This window comes from Castor canadensis, chromosome 6 (genome assembly GCF_047511655.1).
Source record: "Castor canadensis chromosome 6, mCasCan1.hap1v2, whole genome shotgun sequence".
Classification (NCBI taxonomy): domain Eukaryota; kingdom Metazoa; phylum Chordata; class Mammalia; order Rodentia; family Castoridae; genus Castor; species Castor canadensis.
In genome coordinates this window covers 76981390-76994522 of record NC_133391.1, presented here as the reverse complement: position 1 = coordinate 76994522, position 13133 = coordinate 76981390, and the positions used below count along the sequence as shown (strand labels likewise).

Below are 13133 nucleotides of genomic sequence, written 5' to 3'. Positions count from 1 at the left end.
GAGGGAAGAGCACTTCAGTGCGCACGCGCGCCGTCCGCGATTCTATGAATGGGTGGGCACAAGAGACCCCGTGCGCGCATGCGCTGCGCTCCTTTTTTATGAATGGGGGGCCGGAAAAGAACTTAACCCGTGATTGCTGGGGCTGGCTTTTGCTCCTCAAGGGGCCGTAGTTCTTTTACAAAGAGGGGTGGAGGTTCGGGTGGAGGTTGTTATTGTTTTTTTTCTTTTTCTTTTTTTTTTTTAATGACTGGAGGGCGGCGGCGACTGCTGCAGCTGGCTCAGCTGCGCGGGCTGTACCCCCCTCCCAGCCTACGAGAGGAGGTAAAGGCTACCTTGACGCCACTGCGGGCCTAGGCAGGAACCATCCTTGTCGCTGGAGGGTGGGGGGCGCTGCGGCCTCGGGATCCCAGAGCTGAGAACAGGGTTGGGGAGGACACACCTATATCTGCGTATCTCTGGCGGCCGCAGGCAGTGTGTGTATGTCTGTGTGTAGAGGGGGAGGGGTGCGCGAGGAGACCCCTGCTGGGGACCTTTTCTTTCTTTAGATCAGTGGCGCCTAAGGACGTCGGGGGGAAAGGGAACTAGAAGCCGCATTTACCAAAAATTAAGAAACCGTCCATGGCCTTTCTCAAAGAAGGGGATTTGGTGTGGGTTGTTGGGAGAACCTGGTTCCTTTCCTGAGGCTCTTTCCTGAGTGCAGACCACCCCTCCCCCCACTTCTTGGGTGTGGACAGTGACTGGGCCGAGGCCTCTTCCGGCTGCAGTACCCCCCGGGGCGATTCTGTCCACTCAGCCCGAGGCTTGGCCCTCACCTCTCAGCGCTCCTCCCCTCCCCCGCCCCAGTGTAATGTCCGCAGTGCTGGGGGCTTCCGCCGCCCTCTGCTGCTCAGTCTAGGTGCGCCCTCTCCCCGCCCCCGTCCTTATCCCACCCTTCCCAGGATGTTGGCCTAAGTAACCTCTGTCTACCGAAGGCCTAAGGCCCTTTGCGGCTGTGGGCGATTTTTCTCAACTCTCCCTCTCCCCCCATTCCCCCTTCCCCACCCCGCCTCCCCTAAAGGGAAACAGGAGTTGCGGTAAACTGGCCAGGTGGATGGGTGGAGCCGGCTGCGCCGAGGATGCTGCCGGGGTGGCCGCGGGATTAAATAACAGGGCTCTTGAGCCGTAGAGGAAATGGAAATGGCCAGAGATCCTTTCTTTGCTGTTAATGGGGGGATGGGGAGGGGGGGGAAGGTCAGCCCAAGCCAGTGAAAGGAAAAGCCCCCACCATTAAGCTTGACTCCTGGAAGGTCAGCAGCCCCCGCGGCAGGCCCAGCAACACCCAGAAACAGAGGAATCGGTAGCCTCCACGGAGCCTGGTGTAGGGGGTTGGTTTTGATGTGGGGATAAGAGCTGGGCCTGATTCAGAATCCCCTGTAAGGTGTGTCTTGCTGATGTTCCGGAGGTGAAGCCCATCTTTTTCTTCCTACGCCATCATAGGACAGGGCCGGCTGTCTAAGGAACCATTGAAAGATTCCCAGCCCTGGGCTGAGGTCTGGCCTGGGGCTGGTGCTCCCGAGACCCGGAGAACTGGTAGCTTAGACTACTAAGGTCACCATGTCCTAGTTTAAAGTGCCTTCTCACCGCCCAGACTCACCTGTGTGTGATTACTTACCCAGCTCCTGGGGCCACAGCAGACTCTCCTAGGGAAGCTCAGCCTTCCTTCCAGGGCCAAGACTTCCCTCTAAAGCCAAGAGGACAAACTCATCACCGGGAGGGGGAGGGAGACAACTGTTAAGGACTCCCTGTAAGGGTATTGAAGTTCAATGTCACTATCTCTATTTGTCAGACGTAGAAATTGCTTCCAAGGACCTTGAACCTGGTGAGTGGAAGTAAATTGTAGTGCTGATATTCTAGATCTTTGTAACCCAGTTCTCTGTACTTTGCTCCACACCCTTTTCTGCATCACAGACCTAAAAGCCTGTTCCTTTTAGGTCTTTTAAGCAGTTAAATAATAGCAATTTTTCCAGGTGGTGCTCACCCATGGCCCTTGTTCAGACAGTTACAAGGATGAGAATAAATCTTTTTTTAAACTGTGGAGGATGAGTTACTGTCATGTATCCTTTATTAGAGGAATTAGCCAAGAGACAGGGTTCCAATTTGTGGCCTTTTTCTCAGCTTTCCTGAAAGGGGAGGTCAGGAAACCCCAGTCCAATGTGGCTAGAAGGAGGTGCTCTCCCCATGTTTAAGTACAGTGCCATCAGTGTCCACTAAAACCAGTGGTTTGGGGAACAGTTAGGAGAAATTCATTCACTCATCAGTACTGTGCTGGGGCCTGCACTGGGGCGAAGAACAGATGTCCCTCTGCCTTGTGAGGCTCAGTCTTTTTTAGGAGACAGTGCAATCTAAGCCAAGATCAGCACTCAGAGGGAATAGTAAGCATACTCAGAGCATGGGGTGGAGAAGGGTTTTCAATTTTTTTTTTTTTTTTAATTAAGGGCCTCCTGCTTGCTAAGCAGGTACTCTTACCAGTTGAGCCACTCTGCCAGCCTGGAGAAGGATTTTGATTTGGGCATCAGAAGTGTCTTACAGGAGTCTCTGGTTGTGAATTGAGAAGTGAGCCTGAGAGAGGGTTAAAGAGACAACATGAGTGGAGGCCCTGCCCTGTGTGGGGAAAAGCCTGGCATATGGGCGTGTACAGAAGGTCTCTGGCCACAGCTTGCTGAGCAGGGTTGAAGGGAGGCTAGTGAGGCGTTAGGTATCATCTGGTTTTTCAGCAGGGTGGAACACACTCAGACTTGTGCTTTAAATCTCTCCAGCAGCCCTGGGGCCAGTGTTTGGGGAGTGAGGGACAGAGTGAATGATGGTGGGGGGATATAAGACATTGCTTCTTAGAAGGTAGAAGACACTGCATTTGTTCTTAGGGGTTGTGATAGAGGGCTTTTTGTTTGGTTTGGTTTTCTACTTTAGCTGTCTTGTTAATTCCAAAACTACTCAATGTCTTCTCTAGTAGAACTTTTCTGCCATAGGCAGATTCTAACAACCTTGCATTCTTGCTCCTGCCAACGACAAGCCTTTTCACCCCTACCCCAATACAAACCTTTTCATCTCCAGATCCCCAGGAGTAGAGTGGGTTCAACTCTGGGCTTTGTCCTTTTATCAAGGACCAGGGAGATCAGTTAGTAGGTGTGAGGAGAAGCAGAAATTCCAATTCAGTTATAGACATTTATGGAACCCTTACTGTGTGCCAATCCTGTGTGCAACATGTTTCAGTGTTCCTTTTTTTCCTTCTTGTTTTTGTTCCTTTTTTAAAAGAGACAGGGTTTTACTAAATATTCCAGGCTGGCCCGGAACTTGTTATTGTAGCTCAGGATAGTCTCCAACCCTTCCCTCCTTCTACCTCTAACATCTCGGGTACTAGGATTAGAGGCCTAATCCTATAGTCAGGCCACCAGGCTTTTTAAATTTTTTTTTTTTTTTTTACAGTGCTGAGGATCAAACCCAGAGTCATGCACATGGTGGGCAAGAGCTCTACCTGATGTACACTCCAGTCCCTGCAATCTTGCTTTAAAAGCTGTGTCCTGGGGACTGTGGTGTAGTTCAGTAGTAATACATACTTTTTTTTTTTTTTTTGTGGTACTTGGGTTTGAACTCAGGGTCTTCACATTGAGCCACTCCACCAGTCCTTTTTTTGTGATGGGTATTTTCCAGATAAGGTATTGTGAACTATTTGCGTGGGCAGGCTTCGAACCCAGATCCTTCTGATATCTGCCTCCTGAGTAAACTAGGAGGACAGGCATGAGCCACTGGTGCCCAGTTATTCAGTAGTAATATTTTGCTTTGCATGCACAAGGCCCTGGGTTTGATCCCTAGTACTGAAAAAGAAAGCTCTGTCCTGATCTTGTCACTTTTTTTTTTTTTTTACAGATAAGAAGTCCGAGGCTCTGTTTTATTTATGTATTAATTCCATAAAAATTCATGTGCATTTCCTGTGTGTCAGGCACAGTGCCAGTGTTGGGAGACAGGCACTATTTTCCCGGGCTGGCACAGTGCCAGTGTTGGGAGACAGGCACTGTTTTGCCGGGCTGGAGCTTACATTCAGTAAGGGGGTGGGGTAAGGTGTGCTTCCCCCCACATTCTTCATCAGCAAGTGCCCTTCTTCATTTCTATGTTCCATTGACATTTCCCAGCCTTATGTCCAATACTAAGCAAGGGTCGCAAAATCCCCTTTCTCCCCTATAAATGACCATCCTGCTCCCACCTACAGAGAAGTTCTGGAATTGCTACTGGTTACAGGCAAGTCTGGGAGATAGATGTTAAACAAGTCACTGATCAAAGAATGATTTCATTATTGTGAATATCAGTGGTGCGTTCAAAACATAGAGTGCAAATGAGGGGCACGTTCTGGGGGTTCCAGGGAAGTCTCCCTGGAGCTCAGAGCTGCAGAATACGGAGATTGCCAGGCTGAACTCAGCAGTGGAAGGCCCAGAAACGGGAAGGAACCCCGAAGGGAGATACAGAGACTGAGGACGGGCCAGGGACCCGAGTCCTTTGAGGAAAGGAGGAAGTGGAAGTTAGTTCCATATTCCTGAAGCTTTCTGGCTCAGGGTGGTCAACTCTTTGGGGACAGGAGAACTTGAAGGACCGATGTGCAGACCCTGACCACAGATGGCTGGGGTAAAATCCCACCTTTCGAGGTCCAGAGCCTTGGGAAAGTTCAAATTTTTTATGTGCCTCAGTTTCACCTCTGTAATATGAAAACGAATTGCATTACTTACCACAAAGCCAAAGCATTGGGTGAAGCTGGAGTGGGTAATACAGATAAAGCAGTCAGGAGAGTGCCTGACATAGTGTTAAGTGGCCTGCTCACTAGGTAGCCATATTGACGAAAGGAATGAGTTACAGGAACCCATTTATCTGGGTGCATTAAAAACTCAGGAAGAGCCGACCAGTGGCTCACACCTATAATCCTAGCTGCTTAGGAGGCAGAGATCAGGAGGTTTGAGGCCAGCCCAGAAAAAAGTGACACCCTATCTGGAAAATACCCATCATAAAACTGCTGGTGGAGTGGCTCAAGTGGTAGAGTGCCTGCCTAGCAAGCTTGAGGTCCTGAGTTCAAACCCCAATACTACCAAACACACACACACACATCTTCAGAAAAATGGAATATAAAATGTAAAACAGGTTGAGGGTGGTGGAGGGTAGACTCAGTGGTAGAGCACTTGAGCCTAGCCTACCAAGAGACCCTGGGTTCCACCCCCAGCACTGTGCCCCTCCAAATGAGTTTTCTTTTTTAGTAAACAGTTTAAAACTGTGGCTGTAGCCAGGCTTCAGTGAATCTAACCTATTACCCTAGCTACTTGGGAGGCTGAGATCTGGAGGACTGGATTTGGAGGCCAGTCTGGGCAAATAGTTCAAGAGACTCCCATCTCCAAAATAACCAGAGCAAAATCGACTAGAGGTGTGGCTCAAATGGTAGAGCACCTGCTTTGCAAGGTCCAACCCCTGAGTTCAAATCCCAAACCCACCAAAATCAAATAAACACCAAAAAAACTGTGGCTGTCATTACTACTTATAATTTTTGGAGGACAGATGTTGGATTTCCAGTTCTATGGCTGGATATCTTAAATAGCTAACCAAACAGATTTAACTATGACCAAAATAGATGCTCAAAAAATTTTGGTGGGCTGGGCATGATTGTACTCAGCACTTGGGATGCTGAGGCAGAAGGACCAAAAGTTTGAGGCCAGCTTGGGCTCTGAAGTGAGTTCAAGTTAAAGACCAGTTTGGGTTATATAAGGAGACCCTCTGTCAAGAAGAAAAAATAGTGTGATGTAATGCTGGATGCTACTGTACACAATCAGTTCTCTTGTATCAGTCTGGTGGGCAGTCTGTTTTTCTATGTTTTGTCAGTGCTGGGGGTTGAACCCAGGCCTCACACATGCTAGGCAAATGCTCTACCGCTGGGCTAGATCTTCAACCCTCCATAATGCTTAATCTCTTTATTCTTCCACTGTTAAAAGGGGATCGACACTGCATATTCTTCAGGGCTATTGTGCCACAATGCTTTTCAGAAACAGCTGTTCCTAGTTATGTGTAACAGGGAAAGTTTAAAGATTTTTAACTTGGTTATGAGAATACAGGTCACTAGTTTCCTCTTTCCAGCCCTTCTTCTAAGAACTTTTGTCTTAGGTCAACTGAACTGGACAGTGGAATGTTCTGCAAAAGAAGCATTTTTTTTTTTTTTTGAGATAGGGTCCCCCTGTGCACGCAAGGCTGACCTGGAATTCTCAATTCTCTTTTCTTGGCCTTAGGTGCTGGAACTACAGGCATAAACGAAGCATTCTTAAAGACCTCACCTATGCCAGCTCAAGGCGAAGGCCCCAGGTGAGTTCAAGCCCCAGTACTGCAAAAAAAACCTCACATAATTTAAGAGTGATTTTCATGTAGGCGTGAATGTAGAGACAGATTTGCATTGTATCAGTTTTGGTAATAGAATCAGATTTTTATGAATATATTTTTATGGCACAGCTTGAACTTGTATTATTAGTTCAGGTGTGGTTTTTTTTTGGCGGTTTGAACTCAGGGCCTCACTTGCTAGGCAGGCACTCTATCACTGCATTAGTTTAAATTCACATAAAATGTGTGCACACTGTCCATTTCAGATGTGAGAGTGAAATCCAATTGTGGGCAATGAATGAGAAAAGAATTAAGCTGGGTGTAATGGTGCACACCTGAAATCCCAGCTACTTGGGAGGCTGAAGCAGGAGGATCACATGTTCAAAGATAGCCTGGGCAACCTAGCAAGACCCTGACTCAAAATAAAGTGAGCACCGATGGCTCATGCCTGTAATCCTAGCTACTCAGGAGGCAGAGATTAGGAGGATTGTGGTTCAAAGCCAGCCCAGACATATAGTTCTGTGAGACCCTATCTCGAAAAACCCTTCACAAAAATATGGCTCAAGGTGAAGGCTCTGAGTTCAAGCCCTAGTACCAAAATAAATAAATAAAATGAAAAGGGCTAGAATTTAATTCAGTGGTAGAACCCTTACCTAGCATGCTTGAGGGCCTCAGTTTGATCTTTGAGAGAAAAGAAGAGGAAGAAAAGAAATAATAAAACCCAGTAAAGAATAGCACCTTTAGTACTTGCTTGCAAATCACAGAGATTTCTGAGTAACCTTGAACATTCAGGTAATGCAGTAGTTGATAAACTCTGACTTTGGAACCTCCAAACTTTGCCTTCCAAGTGCAGAGAGATCTCAAGTGAGTTACTGATCATTTAGAGCCTCTCTGATCTCTGTGATGAGCCTGAGGATTCCAGCCCCATAGGGTAGCTCGGGGAACACCTTCTGTCTCTTCCTTGTAACAGGATGGGTCTCTCAGGGGAAGCGCTTGACTTTCATGCTGTGTGGAAGGGTGGAGGCTGACCTTTCTTCCTGACTTTACAGCTGACTTCCATTCATGCCACTTCATTCATTCACTCGTTCATTCATTCTATCCATATTTAGGTACCATCTAGAGGTAGGCACCCTGCCACGCACTGAGGAAACAACAGTGAATGAGTTAGAGGAATCCTAGGCTCTCAAATAGCTTAGTCTAATGAGAAGTGCAGTGGATCAGAAAAAGCAAACATACTAATAATTACTTCAGATAATGGTCAATTCTTAAGACTACAATAGAGGGATGTGATGAGATGGAGGAGGGGGGATAGGAGACAGCCCCTTCCAGAAGGTCAGGGGCACCCTCTTCAAGCAGTCTGAAAGCTGTGAAGGAGGAGATCCCCCCAAACACCCGGGAAGGAAGGCATGGTAAGGGCAGAGACACCAGGGCAGGCCCCCCTGGAGTGGTACAGAACCACAGGTGCTGCAGGCCTGGAGCTGGAGCTGCACATCTCTGCTTCAGGACATTCCTGCCACCTCCTGTGGGCTTGGCCTCATTGTTAGGGTTCTGGGAATTAGATGGCTGAGTGCATCAGCCTCAGGCCCCACAGAAGACTTTACTGCTAGAGGCCTGATTTTCTCCAAACCAGTTTTTACAGAACCTTGTACAATGCAATTTAACTGGACAGGATTTTTTTTTCTTTTCATAAGTAATCTTTTTATTGAAGTGTAAGTTGAATCATATGAAGCAGTACATGTTTTATGTCCAAAAATGCCAATTTCATGTTATCCAACATAAGTACATTCTGAAAAGCTCTCAAATCAGAGGTATACCACTCAGTAGATTTTTTTACAAAGTGCACACAGATGTGGAACCAGGGTCCAAATCAAGAAATAAAACATTACAAGTGTTGGGGTTCAAAATACCCCAAAATATTACTGGCCCTTTTTTTTTTTTTTAGTGTTGAGGATTGAACCCAGGACCTTGTGCTTTCTAGGCAAAGTACTGTACAGCTGAGCTACGCCTCATGCCCTTTTTGAGCTCATTTTAAGTAGGTTGTTCAGAGAAACAGCAGACATAGGAGGAGCTATGAAAAGCTCTCCTTTTTTAAAGGAAATTTACATCTAGAAAGGAAACCTGTGTTAGTAAAGGTACCTATGGCAGAAACAAGGCTGCTCCAGACGGACTTGTATTGCTTGAGACTTTGTCCTCATATCAGGACAGCTTACGGTCACCTTGCCCCAGGCTGCTGTTCTTTCTGTAGCTCAGGATGCTATATAAGCTTCAAGCATCTGGCCTTCTCTAAGGCTTATATTTTGTGGGACTCCTGTGTGCATGTGGGCAATTAAATTTTTGTTTGTATCTTAAATTTTTTTGTTGTTGTTGGCAGTACTGGAGTTTGAACGCAGGACTTGGCACTTGCAAAGCAGGTGCTCTTATTGCTTAGCTACACCTCCAGTCCATTTTGCTATAGTCTTTTTGGAGATGGGGTCTCGGGAACTATTTGCCCAGGCTGGCTTCAGACCTTGACTTTCCTGAGCTCAGCCTTCCAAATAGGTAGGGTTTCAGGCTTGAGCTATTTGGCACCCAGCTTGATGGGTTTTAATTTTAATTTTTTTGTGTGTGTGGCAGTACTAGGGTTTGAACGCAGGGTCTACACCTTGAGCCACTCCACCAGCTCTTTTTAGTGATTTTTTTTTTCAAGATAGGGTCTCTCAAACTGTTTGCCCGGGCTGGCCTCAGACCTTGATCCTCCTGATCTCTGCCTCCTGTGTGACTGGGTTTTAAATTTTTAATCTCTCTTATGTCAATGATTCTTAGCCCATCCAAAGAATCTAGAAAAGTGGAGAGAAACATTTTTTTTTTTTTGCTTCCCTGCACTAGCATTCTGGAAGCCCAATTTATGCCTCCCCTATTTCTAACCTCTACCACCACCCCACACAAGGGAATCACTATCTTGACTTTTAGCACCACAGATTAATTCAACCTATTTTTGATCCTTGTGTAAATGGAAGTACACAGTGTGTGTGTGTGTGTGTGTGTGTGTGTGAAAAAGATTCATTCATGATAAAGCTATAGTTTCTTTCTAACTGCTGTATAATACTCCAGTGTTTATACACTGCAATATACTTATTTGTTCTACTATTGCTGGGCATTTAGATTATTTTTATGGTTTGCTTATTGAGAACACTGTTTCTGGCCTGGGGATGTAGCCCAGTGGTAGAACTCTTGCCTAGCATGCATAAGGTGCTTGGGTTTGAACCCAGGGCCCACTGAGAATGTGTTTGATTTCCAATACCACTTTTATGAACCTTCTTGTATATATCTTTTGTTTGACATGTGTGTATCTCTGAAGTCATATATTGAGGACTGATTTGGCGTTAGTAGGAATTTCCAAGCAAATTATTATGCCAGCTCAACATTCTGTAACATTTTATTCAGGGCATTCTAACTGCCTGGTTGGGCCAGGTCCTATGCAAAGAATGAATCTGAAGGTCATGTGACACCATTGATGCCATGATCTTGGTTTGTATAGTGATTAAGAGCACAAGTCTTAGAGACTGAGGCAGGAGTATTGGAAGTCCAAGGGAACCTGGGGCTAACTAGCAAGACCCTGTCTCAAAAAAACAAGGGCTGGGGATGTAGCTCAATGGTAGGGTGCTTTCCTGGAACATACAAGGTTTTGGTCCTCACACTCCAAAAACCCAAAAACCAAAAATATGAGTTTAGAGCCAGTAAGACCTGAGTTCAATTTTCACTTAGCTTCTTTCCCTATTTGCTATCCCTGTGACCTTGAGCAAGTCATTCAATGTCACCAAGCCTTGGATTCTTCATCTGTAGAATAGAATCAAGTACAGTAGCTCTAACTGCATAGGGCCTTTCACTTGCTCCTTTATTTGAGAAACATTCATAGCATATCTGCTGGGCCCTGTCCCAGCACTGAGAGTATGGGAGTGCACAGGACAGATGTGGCTTTGCTCTCATGGAATGCACACTTTAGTTAGGGGCACAGTGGATGACTAGGCAAAATAAATGATCAAGACAGTTTCCCTACATCCCTAATGTCCAACTCACCTTTTTTTTTTTGAGATATGATTTTGCTATCTGGCTCGATGAGCTGGCCTCAAACTCAACATCCTCCTGCCTCAGTTTCCCAAGTGCTGGGATTACAGATCTGTACCACTATGCCTGGTTCCACATTTAATTCTTGAAAAGAGCTCTCTGATGTGAGTAGCATCATTATGGCCATTTTATGGGTCAGAAAACCTGGGTCAGGCCACAGGATCATACCAGAAACCAAGTCCAAGTGAGAGACTGCGCCTGTGTTCTTCTAGTCACTGTTCTTTTTAACAGAGCAGGCTGGTATACATAAATGCACCAAAATATTTGTTCTGTGTGTGGGGAAAACACGATACAAGTAAAACACTGGGCAACAGATACAGTGATTCTGGGATGCCTGGGAGGGAAGAGAGAGAAAGCAGAAGAAAAGATGACCACAGCTGGGCATGGTGGCACATGCCTGTAATCCTAGCATTATGGAGTCTGAGGCAGGAGGATCGAGAGTTCTAAATCAGTCTGGTCTATATAGCAAGATCCTGGTCTATATAGCAAGATCCTGTCTCCAAAAAACCACCACCAACAACAAAAAGTCAGGCACCGGTGGCTTATGCCTGTAACCCTACCTACTTGGGAGCTTGAGATCCAGAGGATGGAGGTTCAAGTCCAGCCCATGCACATAGCTTATGAGACCCCAGCCCATCTCCAAAATAACTAGAGCAAAATGGACTGGAGGTATGGCTCAAGTGTAGAGTGTCTGCTTTGCAAGAGTGAAGCCCCAACAAGCGAAAAACCAGCGGGGAGGGAAGGGAGAAACATTTTTGAGTAGTGCCCAGAGGGATTGTGCTGTGGATGTGAGGAAACCAGGAAGAGGCTGTGTGTGCTTGGTTTACTTTGTTGCAGTTTCCTCCTTTGCAAAGCAAGGTGGTTGACCATGCTGCCATGGCTCGAGACCCCTTCAGGTGTAAGGATTAGAATAGTTCAAGGGGATTGTCTAGCCTGCAGTTGTAATCTAGAGCTGGAGTCCAAGTCTCCTTGGGGACGTGCTGACCTGAGTGGGAAATCTGAGAGGGAGGGACTCAAGTGAATGCCGTGGAAGTGGATGAATCTTGGGATATAGTGACTTTGCTGGAGCTGCCACAACAGAGCACCACAGACTGTGTGGCTCAAACAACAGAAATTTATTCTCACCCTTCTGGAGGCTAGAAGTATTAAGATCCCAACCCCAAGGTGTTGACCAGACTGCTCTCTTTGGAGATTTCTTTCTCTGGCTTGTCTTCTTTCCTCTCTTCACATGGTGTCCCCTCTGTCTGTGTCTTAATTTCCTCTTGTTATAAGGACACTAGTCATACTGGATTAGGGCCCACCCTGATGACCTCATCTTAACATAATTACCTCTTTAAAGCCCCTATCCCCAAATATGGTCATCTCATGAAGTACAGAGGCCTAGGAATATAAATTCATACAGCATATGAGTGCAACATGAATTTAGGAGGGAAACAATTAAGCCCAGGAGAGGAGATAAGAAGCTGGGACTGAGAGGGAGACAGGAGGATGACAGAAGAAAGCGGAAACCCGAAGGAGGTGTGGGAGATAAGTGTTAGGGTGGAACCCGTTATGGGCCCCTGGCCTCCCACCAGCACCCCTGAGCACTATGCTTGTGCCATTTCAGCAGAGGTGGAGGCCCACATGGTAAGGGCCAAGTTCCTGGTTTCCCTTTCTGGCTTGGAAGATACTCTCTCTAGACGCTATAGTTACTGAATGAATAAATGATTAATTTTTTGGGGGTGGTATTGGGATTTGAACTCTGGGCCTCACGTTTGCTAGGCAGATGCTCTATCACTTGAGCCACTCTGCCAGTCCCATCATTTCTATTCCTTGCTGTTCCGATATTCCACTATTTACTCTGAGGGGAGGCCTGCATTCTAGGACTGACCTTGAATTTGTTCATCTTATGTGACCTGGTGTTGAGGATAAATGAGGGAGATTACAATATCCTTTCTCCTGGGGGAGGGAAGGAGGGAGGGGAGGAGAGACAGAGAGAGAGAGAGAGATTAAGAATGAAGGAGGAAAGGAGGAGAATACAGAACTAAGTGACCCAGGGTGGCAAAAGCCTTTAGTCCCAGCTACTCAGGAGGCTGAGACCAGGAGTTTGAGGCCAGGCTGGGCAACATAGTGAGGCCTTGTCTCAAAAAGAAAGGAAAAAGGAAAGGAAGGACAAACTGAACCACATTGTCGCTAAACTGCCACAGCCGTGAAGAAGAGAATTGGGAGGGCTGGGAATGTGGCTGAGTGGCGGAGCACTTGTCTAACACATGAAGTTCTTGGTTTGATCACCAGCACTGGAAAAAAAAAAAAGGAAAAGAATGAAATGACAATGAGGTTGTGAGGCCATGGGGGTCGTTTTGTAATTTTCCTGTCTCCCAAAAAAGAAGAGTTTATTTTATTTGTTCGTTTATTAAAAAATAAATTTCTGCCAAGGGTGCAAGACCCTGGGTTCAACTCCCGGCACCAAAAATAACCAAGTGTGATGACGCACATCTTCAATCCCAGCTACTTGGGAGGCATAGATAGGAGGACTGAGGTCTGGAGAAAAACAAAAGCTTGAAACCCTATCTGAAAAACAAACTAAAAGCAAAAGGAGGGCTGGAGGCAAGGCTCAAGTAATAGAACACCTGCCTAGCAAGCATGAGGACCTGAGTTCAAATCTCAGTACTACC

The 13133-nt window shown here is 46.4% G+C and overlaps 1 long non-coding RNA gene across 9 annotated transcripts in view; it reads left to right on the top strand.

Moving 5' to 3' along the window:
* The first annotated feature begins 1 nt into the window (after position 1).
* The window catches only part of LOC141424136 (uncharacterized), a 179684-nt gene continuing 166552 nt past the window's right edge, over positions 2-13133 (top strand). For 2 of the 9 annotated variants that reach the window (XR_012449029.1, XR_012449025.1), the window contains exons 1-2: positions 61-321; positions 6291-6363. This is a non-coding gene — a long non-coding RNA (uncharacterized lncRNA). Of the gene's footprint in view, positions 322-6290; positions 6364-13133 lie in introns of all 9 variants that reach the window. The other 7 variants (XR_012449030.1, XR_012449031.1, XR_012449032.1 and 4 more) reach the window with 7 other exon arrangements.